The sequence below is a fragment of the Palaemon carinicauda genome, chromosome 4 (genome assembly GCF_036898095.1).
Source record: "Palaemon carinicauda isolate YSFRI2023 chromosome 4, ASM3689809v2, whole genome shotgun sequence".
In the NCBI taxonomy this organism is placed as follows: Eukaryota; Metazoa; Arthropoda; class Malacostraca; order Decapoda; family Palaemonidae; genus Palaemon; species Palaemon carinicauda.
Window position 1 is genome coordinate 181,664,161 of NC_090728.1, and position 13,312 is coordinate 181,677,472.

General features: G+C 34.0%; 1 long non-coding RNA gene across 1 annotated transcript in view; it reads left to right on the top strand.

Moving 5' to 3' along the window:
* LOC137639227 (uncharacterized) overlaps positions 1 to 12,407 on the top strand; it is a 29,231-nt gene extending 16,824 nt beyond the window's left edge. The window contains exon 3 of the long non-coding RNA XR_011044263.1: positions 12,133 to 12,407. This is a non-coding gene — a long non-coding RNA (uncharacterized lncRNA). The remainder of the gene's footprint in view (positions 1 to 12,132) is intronic.
* Positions 12,408 to 13,312: the final 905 nt, after the last annotated feature.

Here is a 13,312-nt window from a genome sequence, read left to right on the forward strand (position 1 = left end):
GGGATTAAGCTAAGCTGCTTTTAAGCCATTCTGATCAGCTGTAGCTACTTAAAGGGATTATATTCATGACAAATATCTTCATTATAATGGTACACTTTCGTGGCAGGGTTTGAAAGGCCCAAAAACATGTAATTTATAGGTGACATGAATTTCATACGAAAATCAGGAGTATCGCCTATGGTACGAGATTTTAAAATAGTTTTGTTATGATTATGACAACTTTTTCATGTTTTTGATATATGGTAGTATGTACTGCACGTTTGTAAGAATTAAGTATTGATTCAACGTTTATTTTAAACTTGTAAGCGCTATTTCGATCAGTTGAAAGTTATCACTATATTTGGATGTAAGGCAGAAGATTATTTTCACTTACTCATATTTAAGTATACACATGGATATACATGGTGTGCACACATACCATATATATATAATTTATATATATATATATACATATATATATATATATATATATATATATATATATATATATATATATATATATATATATATTTATATATATATATATATACCGTATGTGTGCGCGCGTGTGTATTGAGGATTTATATAATTTAAATAATTTTTTTCGTAATAATCGAGAACAAATTTATACTTATAAAACCCTAACATTATTCATTTAACGTCTGACATAACAGATTCAGAAATGATTAGATATCGTCGGCAATTATGTAGACCCTCGCTTAATACTGTATTGATTTTCCCGTAATATGCGGTTTGCAATATGAAAAACGCCTTAAATCCCAATAGGAAACGATATTGTCAATTGGATTTGAAGATTGTTCCCAGCCGCAACCTTCCATTTCAATTTGTATAATCCCTTAATCAGTTGTCAGGGATTACGAGTGTTTGCTAGATGGTTTAACGCGGCGTTGATCTCTACTCATGGAAGGCCGGCCAATCTCATAATCACTCATAAATTCCTCTTTCACTCTCCCCCCCCCCACCACCACACCGCCTCCTCCGTCGCCTGGTGCATAGGGGTAAGAGATCCTCCTCCCAGAGTGGCGGCACCAAGCGCAGAAAGCAAGTCCGTAAACTTAGTGGACTTATAATTATCTGTTGGACTTTTTAAGCCTTGAGAGTGAGCCAGTTAACGCTGATGAAAATCCAACTAAAAGGGCTCCTCCGTGTTGACATTTCCCATGCGGTTGGGAAGGGGCTGATGGAAAGGAGGGTTCCAGTTTTCAATTGTCAGTGGGGCGTTGGGTGGGATGGTGGGGAGTGGGAGAGGAGGGCGAGTCTCTGTCCAATCCAAGAGTTTTTTTTTCTTTTCGCTCACCAAGTGGAGACACTCATGATGGGGTGAAGGGGAGCCACGTGAGGACGTTTCAGAGAGAGAGAGAGAGAGAGAGAGAGAGAGAGAGAGAGAGAGAGAGAGAGAGAGAGAGAGAGAGAGAGAGAGAGAATGTTCAGGAAGGGTTAGTTTGTCAATGAGGTAAGAGGGGTTTTTTGGAAGAAATTGATTGGGTGATATTAGCAGGAGAGGTTTCAGATGAATGACACGAGTCTATGCTTAACGTTTTACTTCCATATTAAAGTTTTGAGATTTCAGTTATTATTAGATACGTGTTCTTCTCTAGAAAATGTTTAGGAACGTATAGAGTTATTTACCTATCCCTATCGCTATGTATGTGTGTAGAGAGAGAGAGAGAGAGAGAGAGAGAGAGAGAGAGAGAGAGAGAGAGAGAGAGAGAGAGAGAGAGAGTAAAATATATTTATATTTATTCTGTTTTCTTCTACTGTAAAATAGAAAAAGCTTTTAATGAGTTATAATTGGCAGTTAGCGACGTAGATTAGAAGGCAGTAGGTAAGTAGGAACTTTGGTTAGATATAGATTTTTCTAGTCAGAGCTGCGTGTAATGCAAGGATTTCTATATATATAGAATTGATTGTGGTCTAAATTGCAGATGTTTTATTTTAGGCCATTGACAGCCACTTATTTCACTCATGGTATAGAGCCAGGAAAAGGAAATGCTGTCATGTCACATAATGGTTAGGTTTGCTGCATCATACCCTTCGCTGACTGTAAAACAACACACACACACACACACACACACACACACACACACACACACATATATATATATATATATATATATATATATATATATATATATATATATATATATATATACGCAAATATTCTTTGTACATTTTCTGTTGTTTTCGTAGTTTAGCTATTGAATCTTGGGTAAAGTCTTCGAGTAAGAAACTTACTCAAAATATAGCTGTTTGGGTGTAAGGGTGTATAATACACCCATTTCCTAATTTCTCTCCCGTTCAGTACATCTCAATTTGTTATACTACGCATAAAGTTCGTTTCGGAAGCCTTATCCGTTTAAGTTTTCATTGGCATTCACTAATCACACTCGGTTCCAGCTGCTGACTTTCATCTTAATTTGTTGGACAAAATCTTGCAGTCTGTCAAATTTCTTATTCCTGATATTGGTATTAATGTCTGGCGCCGTCATTGTCATTTCTTTATGCATATTGCATAAGAGTTTTCATAATTCTGACCATCCTTTGCCTTCAGATCTTCCAAAGACTGTACCATCCAGTACGTAGTAATTAGTTTTAACAGTTCTCCTTCTCCATCATAAGGCTTAATATTACTCGGTATTCTAGAAGTTTTATTCCAGCTGTGACCAGATTGTGGAATGATCTTAATCATGCAGTTGAAGTGATAGAACTTTTAGAAGTTCAAACTAGTAGCGAATGTTTCTATGTTGAACAGCCCGACATTGTCTGTCTTCACATTTTATGCATAAAAATCTATTTTAACGTTGTTACTTATCGAGATATTTTATACTGTTTAGTCATTACTAATCACATAAAGTTTATTGCTCTATTTCCTTTCCTCACTGGGCTTTTCCAACGAGGGTTGTAGTTTATCTAGTAATGATAATATATTTATGTCGATACTGATATTTTACATTTTGTTCCAGGTAAGCAATACCATATTGACGTGCTTTTTTTTAATTTTGGATTCGTACATGAAACTATCCTTACTCCTGTCCGTTGCCATGAAATGAAATGTTGTTTCGTGTTTTTACTATATTGACTTGTATTGTATTTGAGATACTTGATGTATATATAGCTCTGTTAGTGAAAGTTTTTGGAACTATTGATACCGATAGTGTTCTAAATCTTGGTTAATTTTGTTTAAACCTGTTCAGGTTTAATCACTTAATATATATAAATATATTTCAAGGAATTCATGTAATCAGAGAATTCACGTGTTCCCTGAAATTATTAGTGAATACGTGTATTCCCTGTGACTGTCAAAGAATTCATGAACTCGCCAAAGATACCAGGGAATGCACGAATTTCCTGAAAAACAGGAGTATGGAATGCACGAATTCCCTGAAAAATAGGAGTAGGGAATACATGAATTCCCTGACACATTAAATCTGCCTCAATTATTAAGAGAAGGTCAAGACCGTCGGGCTAAATCACATACTTTATTGAATTCATATAAAATTTACATATTTGCACATATTTTCACAAGTATACGGGTTATGATATCACTTGTTTAAACAAGTCAAGCTGTTGTGGCATCTACTGTTACACAGTTGTTTACTTTTAAAACATTTGCATCGCATGGTGCGACACCTCTTTGAACCCGCACAGTTGCAATTAAACATCCCTTGCCCTCTTGAGTTGGATTGTCGTATCACAGCTTGTAGTGTCATAGTAAATATCTGATCTGTATCCGACTCAGAAGTTTTTGTGGGCAAATATTAGATTGTGTACAAATCGTTTTCATTACGATCTAGTATTACACCTAAGATATTACGAGGGTCACCACGCCCTCTATTTACAAAAGGTATCGGGATAGTAACGTTGTCACCAATATGTCCATGTGGCACTTCAACATACTGCGTTTTACCATTTGGACCCATTGCCCGCTTAGCACACACACTTTCACTAACAATCTTATCTTGACGCTTAGATAGAGCACACACTGTTGCCGTTTTAGTAGATTCAGATGTGTCATCTGTAGATTAATTTACTACATTTGCTGATTCTGAGATCACGAAGTTTTCTGTTGATACCACTTCTATAGAAACAGATGTTGAAGTCGTTGTTTCAGATGGCACCTGTGTTGATGTCGGTGGTTGTTGTGTTCCTGTTATTGCTGTCACAATGTCATTCTCTCTTTGCAGTCGAACAATAGCCTCAACTGGCAGGGAAGAAGACATTAACCCTACCTTTGCCTCACATCCAAACATTGCAGAATAGGGGGCACGTTTTATCCCAGAATGCAAACTAGAATTTTTGTAAAATTGTACAAATTTTATGCCAACAGATCAGTCATTTGTATCATTATCACTTATCCAATTAATTAATATGTCTTTTATCACCATTAGTCCGTCCAACTGAATTTTGACTGTGGGTGGCGGGGTTTTCCATGAACCATTACGAGAGTAGGCCAAATCTTTTTTAATTCCTGTATTATCTCGGCCGTGAATTCGCTTTCATTATCACTTTGTAAAATCGAAGGTGCCACAAACAACAAAAATATGTCCAATAGCTGATTGGCAACTTCAATTGTGCGTTTTTAAAGCAATGGACGGTTTATAAAAAAAATTATTAAGTGGTCCTGATATACTAGAATTCATTTGAATGAATTATGAGGCATTGATTGCATATCTATTAAGTCCACCTGAGCTTGTGAATTGAATTCTTCCGTAACAATTGGCCTCACAACAACGCATTTAGTCATAGGTCTTTTAAGTTTCAACTGGCACTTTTAGCAATATGATTTGAAAAGGTTAATTGTGTATTCTGTAACGTTTACATACCTTTTGTGGAGTTCTTTCACCATTCGATCTCTGCCGCCCTGACTCGTTGCTATATGCGCCCGCTTTGTGATGTCAAAAGTGTCTTCAATGGTAACATACTATAGTGGCCTCTCCTCTGGAGTTGATCTTTTTCTTTTTTCGACATCTCCTCATTAAAGGATTTCAAACCTGAAAAAAAGGATAGTTGCAGTTTTAGTTTGGCTGTTCACAATTTTACTACATATAATTATAGAATTAGTGTGTTTTACTTTTACACACACACACACACACACACACACACACACACACACACACACACACTCATTTCAAATAAAGAGAATGAGGATAAGAATCTTGTCTTGACTTTCTTGAGGTCTTTGCAGCAACAGCTTTCACATCTTCAATAATTTCAAAATATTTCTTCTTTGGAATTAACAACTTTTGGGCATTCTTCTTTTTTTTTTTTTTTGTTGTAAGTCATTTATAAACATTTATTCAATTTCTGCAGCCATCTTGTGAGAGGAAACCTTTTACTAGTCTGACTATGCACTGAAGATGGAATTCTGAGTGGTTTAGTAAGAAATGTAAACTAAAAGTTAACAATGGGTACTTAGCAGTAGTTAACAATGGGTACTTAACAGTAGTTCATCTATTTAAGAGTCCAGTAAAATTAAACTGTCAAACTGTACAAATCCTCTTAACCAGGTTGGCAACTAATCGGCAATATAATCAGCAATACACATTTCCACTGAAGGGTTTAGGGAATTTGTGTATTGGAATAATTTAAATATTAGGGAATTTAAACTATTCCCTTGAATTTTTCGGTATTTCATGAATTCTCTCACGGTCACAGCAAATACACGCGTGAATTCTCTGATTACACGAATTCCCTGTTACACACACATACATACATACATACATACACACACACACACACATACATACATACATACATACATACATACATACACACACACACACACACACACATATATATATATATATATATATATATATATATATATATATATATACACTGTATATAAAAAGTGGAAAAAGATCCCAAAGCTCATTAAACTCAAACTGGTACAAACATAAAATAACCAATATTTAAAGCACTATCGGTATTCATATTTCATATATATATATATATATATATATATATATATATATATATACACATATGTAAGGATGAAGAGAACAGCAAGAAGACTTGGGATCACCTTACATATTTATTCTACACATCAACGTTTCGGGAATCCATTCCCATCAGCAGGGCTGCATAAAACACGCAATTATGTTTACATTACAAATTAATGATACATTTTTTGCTTAAAATTGCTTTGGTATAAAAAAATATATAAATAACCCTTAAAAGAATAAAAATTAACGGTTTTTTATATTTTTTTTTACCAAAGCAATTTTAAGCAAAAATTTATCATTAATTTCTAATGTAAACATAATTTCGTGTTTTTTGTAGCACTGATGATGGGAATGGATTCCCGAAACGTTGGTGTGTAGAATAAATATGTAAGATGATCCCAAGTCTTCTTGCTGTCCTGTCCTCTTCATCCCTAAACTTAAGCTTACAGGAAGCGAAAATGTTACTAGACATATATATATATATATATATATATATATATATATATATATATATATATATATATGCATGTATGTATGTAGGTAGGTAGGTATGTCACATACTCAACAACAACAACAAATGCAGCCGTATCTAATCCACTGCATGACTTATTCTTAAGACATGTTCCTAGTCTTGTCTGTGGTTTGGCCATTTTCGTCACCACGCTGGTCACTGCTGATGGTGGACGACTTTAGCCTGAGCACGGTCACAGCAACCTAGTATGGATGGCCCTGAGTTTTGCGATACATAAACCCTCTCTCACCACGTTAAGGTTCCCCACTTAGAAAGGGGCATTATGCATGTATGTGTATATATATATATATATATATATATATATATATATATATATATATATATATATATATATATATATATGTATATATATATATATATGTGTGTGTGTGTGTTACATAGTTCCTTTAAATTTCTTTCTTTATTGACGGTGTTTACCTTTTCATGTATAAATGTCAGGCACGGTATTCAATTTAAAGAAATATAAAGATTTAGTCAAATAAGTTTTAATTGCATGTAGGAGATTGAATCAATTTAAGCAATATTTTAATACATATATGTTGACGACGAGAGAGAGGTAAGCAGTGTTAATTTAAGTTGTAATTGGAAAATAGGAATTTTCATTATATTTTAGTGTTCGTACGTAGAGAAAACCAGCTTTTACAATGAATTATCCATATAATCTTGCAGGAAAGAACCATTACTTTTATTATCCATTCTTTCAACGAAAAACGCTGGACCTGCCATTTTGGGTCTCTCTCTCTCTCTCTCTCTCTCTCTCTCTCTCTCTCTCTCTCTCTCTCTCTCTCTCTCTCTCTCTCTCGTATGGTTTTATCAAATACAAATTAAAAATAACCTGTTGCACCTTCAATTAGATGTTAGGGGAAGTACGGAAAATGGATTTTTAAGTCTTAATAACTTAAATGCTTATTGAGAGAGAGAGAGAGAGAGAGAGAGAGAGAGAGAGAGAGAGAGAGAGAGAGAGAGAGAGAGAGAGAGAGAGAGAGAGAGAGAGAGATATTAACACGTTAAATTATCCCTTTAAATTCAAGATAAAACCTCTTCGAACACTTTGATGTATTACTTGGTCCGAAAGCTTTCCCAGGTTGCCAGCGGTGAGTTATTATTTGCGACAAGCATATTGTGTCTTAAATTTGTCCTTAATGTCTCCGTTAAATGGGATGATTTCTCATTAAATGAATGAATAGAGGAAATTAGCTAGAGGCAATAACATTCAATATTTCCCAGACGAGGAGATAAAGGGTTGTTAACGAAAACGTGAGAAAATAGCGATTTATCTCGTAGCGTCGATTAGGGGTCATTGGTGGATTTTGTTGATTTGCTGTGTGTGGAAGTTTTGCTAATATCTGGATGTTTATTTTAATTTGCCATCGTTATGTGATTGAAAATGATCGTTGTTTATTTTTATGATCCTTCTCATAAAAGCTGGGTTAACGTTCTGACGATACGTAGAGAGACGGGGCGAAGTTTAGTGGGAACGTTTGTACACTCTTGAATCCTTTATGTGCAGAACGACCTCTGTTGTTCCCTATTGTGCTTCACTTAGTATGCTGCAGCCGTCGTTTTTGAGTGTCCTGTGTGCTGCCATTATTGGATGGAATACTAATATGCTATTTTATCAGTAACTTTTTATATTCCTATTTGCGTTTCATTTGAAAACAATGTTTTTCTTGTCCATATTCATCTGTGGTGGGAATGGTTTGACTTTTTCTGGATATTTGGTTCCCGAAGAAAGTATATATATATATATATATATATATATATATATATATATATATATATATATATATATATATATATATATATATATATATATATATATATATATATATCCTTTCTGAGTGTGGATACCTTAACGTGGTGAAAGAGTTTGCCTATTGCCATGATCAGCATAGCTGTACTTGTCAGAGCCACCCATACTAGGTTTGTTTCCCGACATCACCAAACTGCAGTGGCCAGTGTGGTGATGAAAACTGGACAAAATCCAAACATGAATTGAGAGGACTGAGGCCTTTGTCCTACAGTGGACTAGAAACGGCTGCATTGGTAGTTGTTTGTGTGTGTATATATATATATATATATATATATATATATATATATATATATAATATATATATATATATATAATATATATGTATATATAAATATATGTATATATAAATATATGTATATATATATATGTATATATATGTATATATATATATATATATATATATATATATATATATATATATATATATATATATATATATATATATACTGTATATATCATGTAAATATATACATACTTATTTAAATGTATGAGAGAATTGAAATTCAAGAAGGGTTTGATCTTGTGTCGCTTAATTATCAATCACGACTCAGCCAAACTCGCGACTAAAGTAATCATGTTTCTTTAAATGGAAATAATATTTTCTCCTGGTTGTAAGTCTGTGCCAAGGTGCCAACTAGCTATTTGCCTCAAGTATCCTTTCATTGAAATCTCTCTCGCAATTTAAATTAATTTGCTAAATCCCAATACAACCAATGCAGCGGTTTCTTCCCCACTGCAGGACAAAGGTCTCAGACATGTTCTTAGTCATGTCTGGGGTACGGCTATTTTCATCAACGCTCTGACCGCTGCAGATTGGTGATGAGGGAAATTTTAGTCTGATCGCTCACAGTAAACCAACCCAGTATGGGTGGTCCTGACATGCAGTTTTCCTGATCTTGGCGATACACAATCACTTTCACCACGTTAAGGTATCCTTAGTCACAATATCACGTGATGTATTATCTATTGTTCAAGTTGCAAAGAAATGACTGAAATAATAGGTTACAAGCAGACGTTGAAAAAAATCGAACACCGGTTCACCCAAAATTGGTAATGTCGTTTTTTTTATTTTTGAGGGCTAGAAGGTGGGTGGGGTGTTTGCAGACTCACCCTTAAAGACTTGCTGGAAAACCTAGTGCCTTCTGGCGCCATCCCATCTAAAAGATACAAGCATTTAAAAAACACCCACACTCGCGAACATACACATGAAAATACAGATGTGTGTGTAAATATATATATATATATATATATATATATATATATATATATATATATATATATATATATATATGTATATATATATGTGTGTGTGTGTGTGTGTGTGTGCGTGCGCGCGCCAGTGACTGCGCCTGTATTAGTAAGAAACCCCATCAAGTAATTGAAGAAAATATATGACCTTACTCTTGATATGTCCGGGTTGATTAGTATAGCTGTTTTCTCTTTTATTCTATTTTTCTATTCTAATGAAACAGTTGTAACCTATGTGTGCCCTTCGCTGTCAGACGTGACTTTTATTTGTATTTGAGTGAGTATAATCCTTATTTTTTCCCTTTTGATGTTTTCCTAATATTTGTAGCTGCTTTATGTGCTGGTAAGCAACAACAATTCTATAAATGAAAGCAGTTGGATTGTTCTGTGGTCGTCAAGTGCTGAGAATGAATTGAATCGGCAAAACTGTATGATATCAAACGGAATCATTATTGGTACGGGAAACAATTGTTTATTGTCCGTTAAAAAAAGAAAGGAAAAAGTAAACAAAACTTTCAAGCTAAAGTCCTGTTTCTGAAGTTGTATCGTTTTCCTTCCCAATTCTAACTTCATTTTTAAGATGCCTTAACAGTAGCAGTTGTTATGGAAGCATGGAATTAGTGTATGCTTGTTTGGCTGATTAATCAAACTGTCGCAAAATAAGAGGCTGGAACAATGGACGGCAGGTTCATCCTTGCCAAGATTCTTGGGCAGGATGTGTTGTAATGTGCTAACGGTATTTTTAGATTTATTTCAGAATCATGTCTCCTGAAATCTATTCAACTTTCATAGGGCATCGTCGCTTTTATGGTTTTAAATTTAATTTAAATTTCATCTTTATTTATAATAAACGATATCGGCGTCAATGACCTTCCATGTCAGGATGCCAGAAGACTGGAAATCAATCTGTCAAATCTTAAAAAGAACGTTGTCCATTTTTTATACTAATTAATTACTAGTTCTTGAAAGAAGGACATTATTATAATTTGTATACAGAATTGTTTTTACCCTTGTATCAAAATGTGTTACCTTAAATATCTTGATATGTTGGTAATATCCTGTGGCTCTATTCAAATCCAGGAGTAACTCTTGTAGCTTTGGGATAAAGTGAGAAATTTCTCCTAGATAACTTTCATATATAAACTATAAAAACTCGAAAAAAGGAAGAGAAATAACATTGAATAGTGTGGCGAAGTGAAGCCTCAAGCAAGAGAACTCTACCCCAAGACAATAGAAGACCATGGTAACGAGGCTATGGCACTACCAAGGACTAGAGAACAATGGTTTGATTTTGGAGTGTCCTTCTCCTAGAAGAACTTCTTACTATTGATTGACTGGTTCCTATCGAATAGCCGTTTTTTAGTCTTGTCTATGTTTCTTTGGCATCCTTGAAAGAGTAGTGCATGTAGCAACCTGATGCACATCGTTTTACTCTTTCCTTCAGACTTCTTTCTATATATATATATATATATATATATATATATATATATATATATATATATATATATATATATATATATATTTATATGTGTATATATATATAAATATATATATATATATATATATATATATATATATATATATATATAGTTTTATATATATATATAATATATATATATATGTATATATATTTATATTTATGTATATACACATATTTATATTAAAAAGTAGCCTCAGCTTTTATGATTGATTATAAGGTTGTATAATCGAAACATTTATCACTACCGTCGTTTTTAATGTTTGATAATGAGTATCTTGTATATAATATTTTAATGAATATGCATTAGTTTAATCTAATACTACTTTATAATTATAGGAATAATTTAAAGTTCCTTCATCATTAAAAGTTGTTGATTGAAAACACATTGTTTTATGATTCAACTACTAACGTTAGTTTAATCTTATCTTGTTTGTCGAAGCCTTCAGTCAACAAACCAGAGAGTCCCGTAACACGAAGTCCAATAATAAATGCCAAAGGACATCTGCTGCTGTTTGGTCGCGGAGATCGGGTGATTGGTTAATTATTTTACGAATTCTAACTCTTTAACTCGTGGTATTTTTGTCTCATTTTATATTTTCGGAAAATGATTTGAGTCATTGCTATTTTGAAGTTAATTTTGCCTTTCTCTCTCTCTCTCTCTCTCTCTCTCTCTCTCTCTCTCTCTCTCTCTCTCTCTCTCTCTCTCTCTCTCTCTCTCTCTCTCTCTCTCTCTCGCGTGATATTGAGTTTGAATAAAAACCACTGTTGCTTTTATAAGAATTCTGGTAATTAAATTGAGGAAAAACCATAGTCATGAGATCAACGATTGATATGATAGCCTGACAAATGAAGCTTCCTAAAGTTAAAAACTACATTATATAATTGGAATTACAAATAATTTATATACCTTCTCTCTCTCTCTCTCTCTCTCTCTCTCTCTCTCTCTCTCTCTCTCTCTCTCTCTCTCTCTCTCTCTCTCTCTCTCTTACCTATGATGCATATTTTAAGAAGACAGTTGTGTGTGTGAAGTACGCATAGATCTGAGACCACACGGAGAAAATAATATAATTGCCAGGTATCCTGGTCTCTTGAATGATATATTGCATCATTTTAGGGCTGCAGTTTGTTTTTCGGTTTGGGGAGAAGGGCCACAAGCAACACTTAATGCTAATAACAGATACTTTGTATTCTGCCGGCAACTGCTTTCACGATTGGAAGAGGATCCTTATGCAAATGAGTCCTGTTGTCCTCATTGGTCGTTTGACGGAGTTGTGAAAACTCTTCGTATAATGTGAGTAACGTTTGTTGCAACGTATTTATAAAATCGCGTTATGCTTGACGTACAGTATTTGCGAACTTGTGGATATATATATTTCAAGCCGGTAGCTGTTGCCCGTAAATAAATTTGGCTTGCGAATATTTTATTCATTTATATGCAGAATGTAACATGATGTTTTAAGAAAGAACAATGTTTGAAATTTGTTTCTTAAGCCTACACAATAATGTCGGGAAGTATACGTAATTCATCTTAATATGATGCAAGTATATCCTTACTTTTTAAAGAATAAAGAAATTCAATTTAAACTGTCTGCCCCCACCAATACAGCAAATTTCATGGGTGTTTTGATTAATCTTCCCTGCACTAGAATACTTGCAGATTGTCTGTATTCAACCCACATCAAACTTGGTAACTATTGGTATAGCTTTTCACCAATACTATCCAAATTCTTTATTTGCTTGTATTTCGCATTTTTTAAAAAGTATTTATCTTTCATAGTACTTCATTGTTCTCGAATATTTGTTGACCCTTCATTTCAAAAGACGTTGCTTTCTTATTCATACAGATCTGGTGACCATTCTTGGAAATTAGCAAGCCTCAGTCGGTCACAGAAAGAGCGTTTACATTATATACCTGATCAGCTGTTCGCATATCTAATCAAGCTCATAGAAGCTCCACTTATTCAATAAAAACTTTGGGTCCTTTTTTAGTTGATACTTTTATTACCAGCCCCTCAAGGAAGTCATGAAATGGAAGAAATTTTCACATGCGGAGATTATTTTGGAGATTTTTTAATCAAAAAATAGAACAGGCAAAGCTGAATGTCATAAATAGAAATGGTTAATGTGAGCTTTAGAAATCTTTAGGAAGTGACTGGTTACTTGATCTAGAAAGCAACATGAACTGATAGTTTAAGATTCAAGGTTTACAGGCCGTTCATGAATGGCAGAGGCGAGGGACAATGATATTGCTCCGGTTAGCAGGACAATGCCCCAGAGACTGACTATATATACGT